This window comes from Cherax quadricarinatus, chromosome 73 (genome assembly GCF_038502225.1).
Source record: "Cherax quadricarinatus isolate ZL_2023a chromosome 73, ASM3850222v1, whole genome shotgun sequence".
NCBI lineage: Eukaryota > Metazoa > Arthropoda > Malacostraca > Decapoda > Parastacidae > Cherax > Cherax quadricarinatus.
Window position 1 is genome coordinate 10,486,868 of NC_091364.1, and position 11,725 is coordinate 10,498,592.

Genomic DNA, 11,725 nt, shown 5'->3' on the forward strand with positions numbered 1-11,725 from the left:
TAGACACACACCAGAAACAAACCTCTCTGGACAGATTTTTTGTGCGACAGGGGTCCAGTGACTCGAGCTGGTCCTGGTGCCAGTAAAAGACAAAGAAGGGAAGTAACCCTGGATAGGGCCTTGATACCTGAAGTCCTTATGGAGGAAGATTCCCCTTCCAAACAATAACCTCTCTCTCCCTGCTCCATGAGGTTTATCATACCTTGTCTTAAAGCAATGCATGGTTCCTGCCTCCACTACATCACTTGCCAGACTATTTCACTTCCTGACAACTTTATGACTAGAGAAATACTTCCTAACATCTCTGACTCATCAACTTCCAATTGTGACCCCTTGTTTCTGTGTCCCATCTCCGGAACATCCTGTCTCTGTCCACCTTGTCAATTCCTCGCAGAATTTTGTATGTCTCTATCATGTCTTCCCTAACCCTCCTGTCTTCCAGTGTTGTCAGGCCAATTTCCCTTAACCTTTCTTTGTAGCACATTCCCCTTAGCTCTGGAACTCTTCTTGTTGCAAACCTTTGCACTTTCTCTAATTTCTAGAAGTGCTTGACCAGGTGTGGATTCCAAACTGGTGCTGCATACTTCAATATGGGCCTGATGTACATGGTGTACAAAGTCTTGAACAATTCCTTACCAAGGTATCGGAACGCTATTCTTAGGTTTGCCAGACACTCATATGCTGCAGCAGTTATATGATTGATGTGCGCCTAGGGTATGTGCTCGGTATTATACTCACCCCAAGATCTTTTTCCTTGAGTGAGGTTTCCAATCTTTGGCCACCCAGACTATTCTGTCAACAGTCTTCTTTGCCCTTCCCTGATCTTCATGACTTTGCATTTGGCAGGGTTAAATTCAAGGAGCCAGTTGCTGGAACAGGCTTGTAGCATGTCCAGGTCTCTTTGTAGTCCTGCCTGATCCTCGACCGATTTAATTCTCATTAACTTCACAGCATCTGCAAACAGGGACACTTCTGAGTCTATCCCTTCCGTTATGTCATTCACATATACCAAAAACAGCAAAGGTACTAGGACTGACCCTTGTGGAACCCCGCTCATCACAGGCGCCCACTCTGACACCTCGTCATGTACCATGACTTCTTGTTGCCTCCATGTCAGATATTCTCTGACCCATTGCAGTCTCTCTCCTGTTATGTGTGCCTGATCCTCTAGATTTTGCATTAACTTCTGCTCCCTCTCTAGGGACCCACAGAGAGATTTTGTCTGGTCCCACCACCTTTGAGGTATCATAGCAGCTTTTTCACTTTCTCCTCGGTTGTATTTCATCCAGCACTTGTTGGTTAACCTCCCTATTCTGAATTCCTGGAATCCTTCCTGTCTCCACTGTAAATACTTCTTTAGCCCTTTGAGGGTCCGTGCCATAGATCTACAACTTTACGTTGAGGGTCCAAACCGTAGATCTACGTCATGAACTCAGCTCACTCTGATAAGCTGTGAGAAGTAAATTTTGGCCTAGATATGAGAGAATACATCTATGTGGTATGTGTGCACTTCATAAAACAAATCCTGCAGCACACAGTGCATAATGAGAGGAAAAAAACTAGACTGTAATTTTTGATTAAAACAGTGTCTTTGCAGTGTCTTTTATTGTGTTTTTTATAGTTGTATTTGCGATTTCTTAGTCTCAGAAATAGAGATGATTTTGACTGGTTTTAGTACTGGAAATGGCTTGAAACCGAGCTCAAAGCAGTGGAAATGTTAAATTTCTGCCGATGTTCAAGAGTAAACAAATGACCTCGCACGTCTAATACACGCCAGCTGGTGGGTCTAATATACGTTCACAAATGTGGTGATATTATTTATACAATTATTACAATATTGCACAAAAGTAAATCTTCTATTTTTTGGTTTGAACAAAAATTAATTATGTGAATAAGAAAATCAAAATGGAATTCATTAGTAAAGTCTGAAAACATAACTAATGAACAGAGGAAATGTTAGTTTAGTGCAAGGAATGCTTTCACTGTTTATTCTGGACCCTATTTTGAAATTGAAGTATTTTGAACTTTGCATTAAATTGGCCAAATTACCAATTTCCGATCACTTTATTTTGTAGTTGAAACAGTTGACTTGGCGAATTCTTGTGCTCAATTAACAGAATATAAGTATTACTAGTGAAATAGCTAAGAATCTGGTCAACTGGAATAATGTAATTGGCTTAAAATAGGAGTCAAAGTTGGCAAAATCGCCGATGCGTAAATATTGCTGACACATCAAAATTCGTGAGAGCATAATTTTATCAATTTTCCATCAAATGTCGTACTTTTTGTTTTATTACCTTCAGAGTCCTTCTTGTCTTCACTGTGAATACTTCCTTAAATCTCGTGTTGAGCTCCTCGCATACCTCTTGATCATTTCTTGTAATTTCCCCACCTTCTTTCCTCAGCCTGATCACCTGGTTTTTGACTGTTGTCTTTCTCCTAATGTGGCTAAACAGCAGTTTCTGGTCAGACTTGACTTTCCATGCTACATCATTTTCGTACTATCGCCGGGCTTCCCTCCTTATCTGTGCATATTCATTTCTGGCTCTTCGAATGATCTCCTTGTTTTCTTGGGTCCTTTGCCTTCTATAGCTCTTCCATTCTCTAATGCACTTAGTTTTTACCTCCCTGCACCTTCGGGTAAACCAAGGACTCGCTTTGGTCTTCCCATTGTTTCTGTTGCCCTTGGGAACAAACCTTTCCTCTGCCTCCTCGCATTTTTGCTTTGTGGGCGAGGGGCCTGGACTTCCAGCAAGCATGCGTGAGCGTGTTAGATAGGAGTGAATGGAGACAAATGGTATTTGGGACCTGACGATCTGTTGGAGTGTGAGCAGGGTAATATTTAGTGAAGGGATTCAGGGAAACCTGTTATTTTTATATAGCCGGACTTGAGTCCTGGAAATGGGAAGTACAATGCCTGCACTCTAAAGGAGGGGTTTGGGATATTAGCAGTCTGGAGGGATATGTTGTGTATCTTTATAGGTATATGCTTCTAAACTGTTGTGTTCTGAGCTCCTCTGCAAAAGCAGTGATTATGTGCGAGTGTGGTGAAAGTGTTGCATGATGAAAGTATTTTCTTTTTGGGGATTTTCTTTCTTTATTGGGTCACCCTGCTTCGGTGGGAGACAGCCGACTTGTTAACCCGTAAACGGTCCAAACGTACATACTATATGTTTTTTCAACATTTGAAAGTATGTAAAAAAAGTAGATCTTCTTTTTGTTTTTTTACATTTGAAAATGTGTAAAAAAACGTAGATCTGCTTTTGTAGCACTACACATGTGAACGTAGATCTGCTTGGACTGTTTACGGGTTAAAAAAAAAAAAAAATCCATCATTTCATTTACTTACTTTCCTACCATTTCTCTGTCTCACTGCACCTCCCACAGGAAGTTCCTCATACCTGTGTAGTCCCCCCTTTTATAGTTTGGCTTTTCCCCTTTGACTCCTGTTACCTCCACTTGTAACTCTACTATGTAATCAAAACTCAGGAATACGTGGTCACTCGCTCCGAGGGGCCTCTAATATGTAATGTCATCAATGTCTGAGGTACTCAGGGTGAACACAAGGTCCAGTCTTGCTGGTTCATCCTCCCCTCTCTCTCTGGTAGTGTCCCTGATGTGTTGATGCATGAGGTTTTCCAGTACCAAATCCATCATCTTGGCTCTCCATGTTTCGGGGCCCCCATAAGGCTCCAGGTTTTCCCAATCGATCTCCCTGGGATTGAAATCACCCATAACCAGTAACTGCTCTGCACGATTGAGCTCTTCATGCCACCTCAGCCAGTGTGTCCACCATCGCTCTGTTGTTCTCATCATATTCCTCTCTTGGCCTCCTGCAGTTCTGTGGTGGGTTATACATCACTACAATGACTACCTTATGTTCCCCAGATTGAATTGTACCTACTATGTAGTCCCTTCCTCCAATCTCATTCATGCCTTCCATTTCCTCAAAACTCCATCAGCTTTTATGAGCAGTGCAACCCCTCCTCCCCCTCTGCTCCTTCTATCTTTCCTCAGGATCTGATATCCCAGTGGGAAGACTGCATCTGTGTGTGTGTGTGTGTGTGTGTACTCACCTAGTTGAGGTTGCAGGGGTCGAGTCCAAGCTCCTGGCCCTGCCTCTTCACTGGTCGCTACTAGGTCACTCTCCCTGAACCATGAGCTTTATCGTACCTCTGCTTAAAGCTATGTATGGATCCTGCCTCCACTACATCGCTTCCCAAACTATTCCACTTCCTGACTACTCTGTGGCTGAAGAAATACTTCCTAACATCCCTTTGACTCATCTGTGTCTTCAGCTTCCAACTGTGTCCCCGTGTTGCTGTGTCCAGTCTCTGGAACATCCTGTCTTTGTCCACCTTGTCAATTCCTCTCAGTATTTTGTAAGTCGTTATCATGTCCCCCCTATCTCTCCTGTCCTCCAGTGTCGTCAGGTTGATTTCCCTTAACCTCTCCTCATAGGACATACCTCTTAATTCTGGGACTAGTCTTGTTGCAAACCTTTGCACTTTCTCTAGTTTCTTTACATGCTTGGCTAGGTGTGGGTTCCAAACTGGTGCCGCATACTCTAATATGGGCCTAACGTACACGGTGTACAGGGTCCTGAACGATTCCTTATTAATATGTCGGAATGCTGTTCTGAGGTTTGCCAGGCGCCCATATGCTGCGGCAGTTATTTGGTTGATGTGCGCTTCTGGAGATGTGCCTGGTGTTATACTCACCCCAAGATCTTTTTCCTTGAGTGATGTTTGTAGTCTCTGGCCCCCTAGACTGTACTCCATCTGTGGTCTTCTTTGCCCCTCCCCAATCCTCATGACTTTGCACTTGGTGGGATTGAACTCCAGGAGCCAGTTGCTGGACCAGGTCTGCAGCCTGTCCAGATCCCTTTGTATTTCTGCCTGGTCTTCGATCGAATGAATTCTTCTCATCAACTTCACGTCATCTGCAAACATGGACACCTTGGAGTTTATTCCTTCTATCATGTCGTTCACAAATACCAGAAACAGCACTGGTCCTAGGACTGACCCCTGTGGGACCCCGCTGGTCACAGGTGCCCACTCTGACACCTCGCCACGTACCATTACTCGCTGCTGTCTTCCTGACAAGTATTCCCTGATCCATTGCAGTGCCTTCCCTGTTATCCCTGCTTGGTCCTCCAGTTTTTGCACTAATCTCTTGTGTGGTACTGTGTCAAACGCCTTCTTGCAGTCCAAGAAAATGCAATCCACCCACCCCTCTCTCTCTTGTCTTACTGCTGTCACCATGTCATAGAACTCCAGTAGGTTTGTGACACAGGATTTCCCGTCTCTGAAACCATGTTGGCTGCTGGTGATGAGATCATTCCTTTCTAGATGTTCCACCATTCTTCTCCTGACAATCTTTTCCATGATTTTGCATGCTATACATGTCAGTGACACTGGTCTGTAGTTTAGTGCTTCATGTCTGTCTCCTTTTTTAAAGATTGGGACCACATTTGCTGTCTTCCATGCCTCAGGCAATCTCCCTGTTTCGATAGATGTATTGAATATTGCTGTTAGGGGTACACATAGCGCCTCTGCTTCCTCTCTCAGGACCCATGGAGAGATGTTATCTGGCCCCATTGCCTTTGAGGTATCTAGCTCACTCAGAAGCCTCTTCACTTCTTCCTCGGTTGTGTGTACTGTGTCCAGCACATGGTGGCGTACCCCACCTCTCCGGCTTTCTGGAGCCCCTTCTGTCTCCACTGTGAACACTTCTTTGAATCTCTTGTTGAGTTCCTCACATACTTCACGGTCATTTCTTGTTGTCTCTCCTCCTTCCTTCCTTAGCCTGATTACCTGGTCCTTAACGGTTGTTTTCTTCCTGATGTGGCTGTATAACAGCTTCGGGTCAGATTTGGCTTTTGCTGCTATGACGTTTTCATATTGACATTGGGCCTCCCTTCTTATCTGTGCATATTCGTTTCTGGCTCTACAACTGCTCTCCTTATTCTCCTGGGTCCTTTGCCTTCTATATTTCTTCCATTCCCTAGCACACTTGGTTTTTGCCTCCTTGCATCTTTGGGTGAACCATGGGCTCATCCTGGCTTTTTCATTATTCCTGTTACCCTTGGGTACAAACCTCTCCTCAGCCTCCTTGCACAATGTTTCTACATATTCCATCATCTCATTAACTGGCTTCCCTGCCAGTTCTCTGTCCCACTGAACCTCATTCAGGAAGTTCCTCATTCCTGTGTAGTCCCCTTTCCTGTAGTTTGGTTTCATTCGTCCTGGCCTTCCTGCTTCCCCCTCCACTTGTAGCTCTACTGTGTATTCGAAGCTCAAAACCACATGATCGCTGGCCCCAAGGGGTCTTTCATATGTGTGTGTGTGTGTGTGTGTGTGTGTGTGTGTGTGTGTGTGTGTGTGTGTGTGTGTGTGTGTGTGTGTGTGTGTGTGTGTGTGTGTGTGTGTGTGTGTGTGTGTCTGTGTGTGTCTGTGTGTGTCTGTGTGTGTCTGTGTGTGTCTGTGTGTGTCTGTGTGTGTCTGTGTGTGTCTGTGTGTGTCTGTGTGTGTGTGTCTGTGTGTCTGTGTGTGTGTGTGTGTGTGTCTGTGTGTGTACTCACCTATTTGTACTCACCTATTTGTGGTTGCAGGGGTCGAGTTGATTTAAGTTTTTTTTTTCGGGCCACCCTGCCTTGGTGGGAACTGGCCCATGTGTTAATAAAAATAAAAATCTATGAAAGAGGGGAAGGTACCTAGAGATTGGCAGAGAGAATGTATAGCTCCTTTGTATGAAGGCAAAGAGGACAAGAGAGTAAGAATTATAGGGAATAAGCCTATTGAGTATACCTAGTAAGGTGTATGGTAGAGTTATTATCGAGAGAATTATACACAAATAACCTGCACATAGAAGAGAGCTAATGGCAACGTATCGGTCCGACTTGGACCATTTACAAAGTCACACTAACAGAAAGAAGAGGAGGAGGGAGTATATATAGGCAAGCAGACAGAAAGCAGGGTTGCAGATGAACAAGGAGGCTTTAGGAAGGGTAGGGTATGCATAGACCAAGTGTTTACACTGAAACATTTAAGTGAGCAGTATTAAGATAAGGGTAAAGAAATTTTTGTTGCATTTATGGATTTGGAAAAGATATGGGAGTGGACTTGTCAGCAGATGGGTCTATGAAAGATGAAGTGAACCACAGAACTGATGAGGGGAAAAAGGTGAGTGGTGCATTGAGGCAGCTGTGGAGACAAAGAATGTCATCCATGGAAGCAAAAAGAGGAATGCGAGTAGTGGTACCAATGCTCTTATATGAGTGTAAAGCATAGGTTGTGAATGTTGCAGTAAAGATGTTTTTGATGGTAATGTGTGGTGTGAATATTATGCAGAGAATTTGGAGCTTGGAGATCAGAAGGAGGTGCAAAGTTATTAAAAGTATTATCCAGAGGGCTGAAGAGGGGTTGTTGAGGTTGTTTGGACATTTAGAGAGACATTTAGAAACATTTAGAGGGGAAGTGGAACAGAATTCTTCCTCTGTAAGCCATGCGTGTCGTAAGAGGCGACTAAAATGCCGGGAGCAAGGGGCTAGTAACCCCTTCTCCTGTATATATTACTAAATGTAAAGGGAGATACTTTTGTTTTTCCTTTTGGGCCACCCCGCCTTAGTGGGATATGGCCGGTTTGTTGAAAGAAAGAAAAGAAACAAAATAGGATGACTTTGAGGGTGCATAAATCTGTAGTGGTGGGAAGATGAGGTATAGGTCCTCCTAAGAAAGGTTGGAGGGAGACAGGGAGTAGAGGAGGATTTATGTGTGAGGGTCCTAGACATCCAGCAAGCGTGTATGTGTTAGAAAGGAGTGGAGCCAAGTGGTTTTTATGACTTGACATGCTGCTGGAGTGTGAGTAAAGTAACATTTGAAAAGGTATTCAGGGAAACCGTTTAGCTGGACTTGAGGCCTGGAGGTGAGAAGTACAGTGCCTGCACTCTCAAGGTGTTGTTTGTGATATGTATTTGCTGTTTGGAGGGACATCTTAACCCTTAAACGGTCCAAACGTATATATATGTTCTTACGCATAGCGCCCCAAACGCATATATGTTTTATTTTTCCTGCCTTCAAATTTGGCACGATTGGCCTGAGATGCCTTGTCAGCATAGAATGGGTCCTAACACTCAGTGTGCATGGTATTAAAAAAATCTGGGACCACTTAGTACCTTGTGGGAGCGCCAGTTAAATTGAGCACCAGCTAGAGCAAATAGTGCGGCAAACACCAAGGATTCACTGATGTAATGTCATATTAACACTCCTCTTTTAAGAGGAAAGTGATGTTAACCCCAAGTTTAGGGTCTGTCTATCTCTGTATCTCTGTCTATATCTGTCTGTCTGTCTCTGTCTACCTCTGTCTCTGTCTACATTTGTCTCTACCTCTGTCTCTGTCTACCTCTGTCTCTGTCTCTTTGTCTATCTGTCTCTCTTTCAATCTGTCTATCTGTCTGTCCATCTCTGTCTCACAGGTACACAGTATACAAGTATACATAGTGTAAATTACCTGGGATAACCCCAAAAAATCCAGACAAAGTGCTATACTCTGCTTGAAGATGTGAGTAAATGTGATGATGACGTAGTCTTGTGGCTCTCTCTCTGAGACAGAGCTAGACAGATAGACAGGCTTGACAGACAAACAGACAGACATGTTTGTGTACCAGCAAAAACAAAGTGAGGGTGATGCTCATCAAATATCACCTCTAATTTTTTCTTATCAGCTGCACCCTCCCCCACCCTTGAGTATGCTCATCAAACATCAGCTCTTATCAGTTGTTATCTCATCATGTCACTGTCAGGGGCGGACTTTGTTTTTCATGCTTCAAGGGAACTTATTATTACCTATTATTATTATTACGTATTATTCTTCTCCTCATTCTCTTCCTCCCCTCTCCTTCTCTTCCTCCCCTCTCCTCCTTCTCTTCCTCCCCCTCCTCCTTCTCTTCCTCCCCCTTCTTCTCCTTCTCTTCCTCCCCCCTCTTCTCATTCTCTTCCTCCCCTTCTTCTCATTCTCTTCCTCCCCCTTCTTCTCATTCTCTTCCTCCTCCTCCTCCTTCTCCTTCTCTTCCTCCTCCTCCTTCTCCTTCTTTTCCTCCTCCTCCTTCTCTTCCTCCCCTTCTTCTCATTCTCTTCCTCCCCCTTCTTCTCATTCTCTTCCTCCTCCTCCTCCTACTCCTCCTCCTTCTTCTCCTCCTCCTCCTTGTCCTCCTCCTCCTCCTCCTTCTTCTCCTTCTCTTCCTCCTCCTTCTTCTCCTTCTCTTCATCCCCCTCCTCTTCCTCCCCCTCCTCTTCCTCCCCCTCCTCTTCCTTCTCCTCCTCCTCTTCTCCTCCTCCTCCTCCTCTTCTCTTCCTCCTCTTCTCTTCATCCTCTTCTCTTCCTCCTCCTACTTCTCTTCCTCCTCCTCATTCTCTTCCTCCTCCTCATTCTCTTCCTCCTCCTCCTCCTTCTCTTCCTCCTCCTCCTCCTTCTCTTCCTCCTCCTCCTTCTCTTCCTCCTCCTCCTCCTCCTTCTCTTCCTCCTCCTCCTCTTCCTCCTCCTCCTTCTCTTCCTCTCCTCCTCCTTCTCTTTCTCCTCCTCCTTCTCTTCCTCCTCCTTCTCTTCCTCCTCCTCCTCCTTCTCTTCCTCTTCCTCCTCCTCCCTCACTTCCTCCTCCTTCTCTTCCTCCTCCTCCTTCACTTCCTCCTCCTCTCCTCCTCCCCTCTCCTCCTCCTCCTCTTCCTCCCCTCTCCTCCTCCTCCTTCTCTTCCTCCCCTCTCCTCCTCCTCCTTCTCTTCCTCCCCTCTCCTCCTTCTCTTCCTCCCCTCTCCTCCTTCTCTTCCTTCCCCTCCTCCTTCTCTTCCTCCCCCTCCTCCTCCTCTTCCGACTCCTCCTCCTCCCCCTCCTCTTCCTCCTCCTCCTCCTCTTCCTCCTCCTCCTGCTCCTGCTCCCCCTCCTCCTCCTTCTCTTCTTCCTCCTCCTGCTCCTCCTCCTTCTTCTTCTCCTCCTTCTTCTTCTCCTTCTCCTTCTCCTCCTCCTCCTCTTCCTCCTCCTCCTCTTCCTCCTCCTCCTTCTCTTCCTCTCCTCCTCCTCCTCTCCTCCTCCTCCTTCTCTTTCTCCACCTCCTTCTCTTCCTCCTCCTCCTTTTCTTCCTCTTCCTCCTTCTCTTCCTCCTCCTCCCTCACTTCCTCCTCCTCCTCTTCCTCCCCTCTCCTCCTCCTTCCCTTCCTCCCCTCTCCTCCTCCTTCTCTTCCTCCCCTCTCCTCCTTCTCTTCCTCCCCTCTCCTCCTTCTCTTCCTCCCCCTCCTCCTTCTCTTCCTCCCCCTCCTCCTCCTCTTCCCCTCCTCCTCCTCTTCCTCCTCCTCCCCCTCCTCCTCGTTCTCTTCCTCCTCCTCCTCCTCCTTCTTCTTCTTCTTCTCCTTCTTCTCCTTCTTCTTCTCCTCCTCCTCCTCATTCTCCTCCTCCTTCTCCTCCTCTTCCTCCTCTTCATCCTCCTCCTCCTCCTCTTCCTCCTCCTCTTCCTCCTCCTCCTTCTCTTCCTCCTCCTCCTCTTCCTCCTCTTTGTCTTTCTACTCCTCCTTCTCCTCCTCCTCATTTTTATTATATGCTTCCACATATCCAAAACATTGCTGGGACATATAAATACTTTGTATATATTCCAAGACAATAGTAAATGGCTAAGGCAGGTGTAAATGTCCACCTGTCAGTGTGTTTCTGACAATTTGAGTACAATTTCAGTACCTAATACTAGTGTCAGAACAAAGATTGGTTATCAAATGACAAGAACTACTACAAATTGTAATTATCAGAACATAAAAATTACATAAAATATGAAAAATAGTAAAAAAGGTATATCGGCAACACTTCTGCAAGCAGCAGGACTCGATGTTGCTGTCACATGAGCATCCAGTGCCAACTTCTCCGCCTCATATCTCGATAAGTACTGACCCTAAAATTTTTCTTTTATTCTAAAATACTTAAAAAAAATGTGCTCTTTTTTTCTATATAAAAAAAAAAATTTTTTTTCAAAATATTTGGGGCGCTGCGCAAGTAAACGTATATATACATTTGGACCATTTAAGGGTTAACTGTCATATCTGCTTGCCTCTGGGAAGACAGTGATAGTGCAAAAGATGATGAAAGTGTTTCTTTTTCAGGTCACCCTGCCTTGGTGGGAGATAGCCAGCATGTTAAAAAAAATTTCAGATATTCTAGTAATGAACCCTAGCTCATAGGCCACTGTACAATGTGCCAATGAATGTTTGATCTCAAACAGATGTGAACATTTGAAGAGTAGCTATAAAATTAAAAAATTTAATAAAAAGAACAGTATATGCAAACGTAATAGTAAATTAATCAGAAATGGGTAGCTTTAGTTAAGACTATGTTAGCAATCATCTTTTAAAATCAACCTGCTGTACTGAATGAACAAACACACATGGGTCCTACATACAGTTGCTGCAAAAAAAAAAAAAAATATTCCTACAACTTTAACTAAGAAATAAAAATGCATACAAATTTTGAGAACTGTCTTCACAAGAGCAAGGAAAACAGAATGGTACAAGTATGGGAAAGTTGGATGACTAAAATTAGAAGCCTTTGAGAAAGACATTAACAATGTGGATAAAGAAAGGCACCAAACATCATTCACAGCAATACATATTTTGGTAAGTGGCTGAGTCCAATATCCTGAATGGAAAAAGTGAAGTGTGAAAGAAATAGAACAAGAATAGAACAGTATACA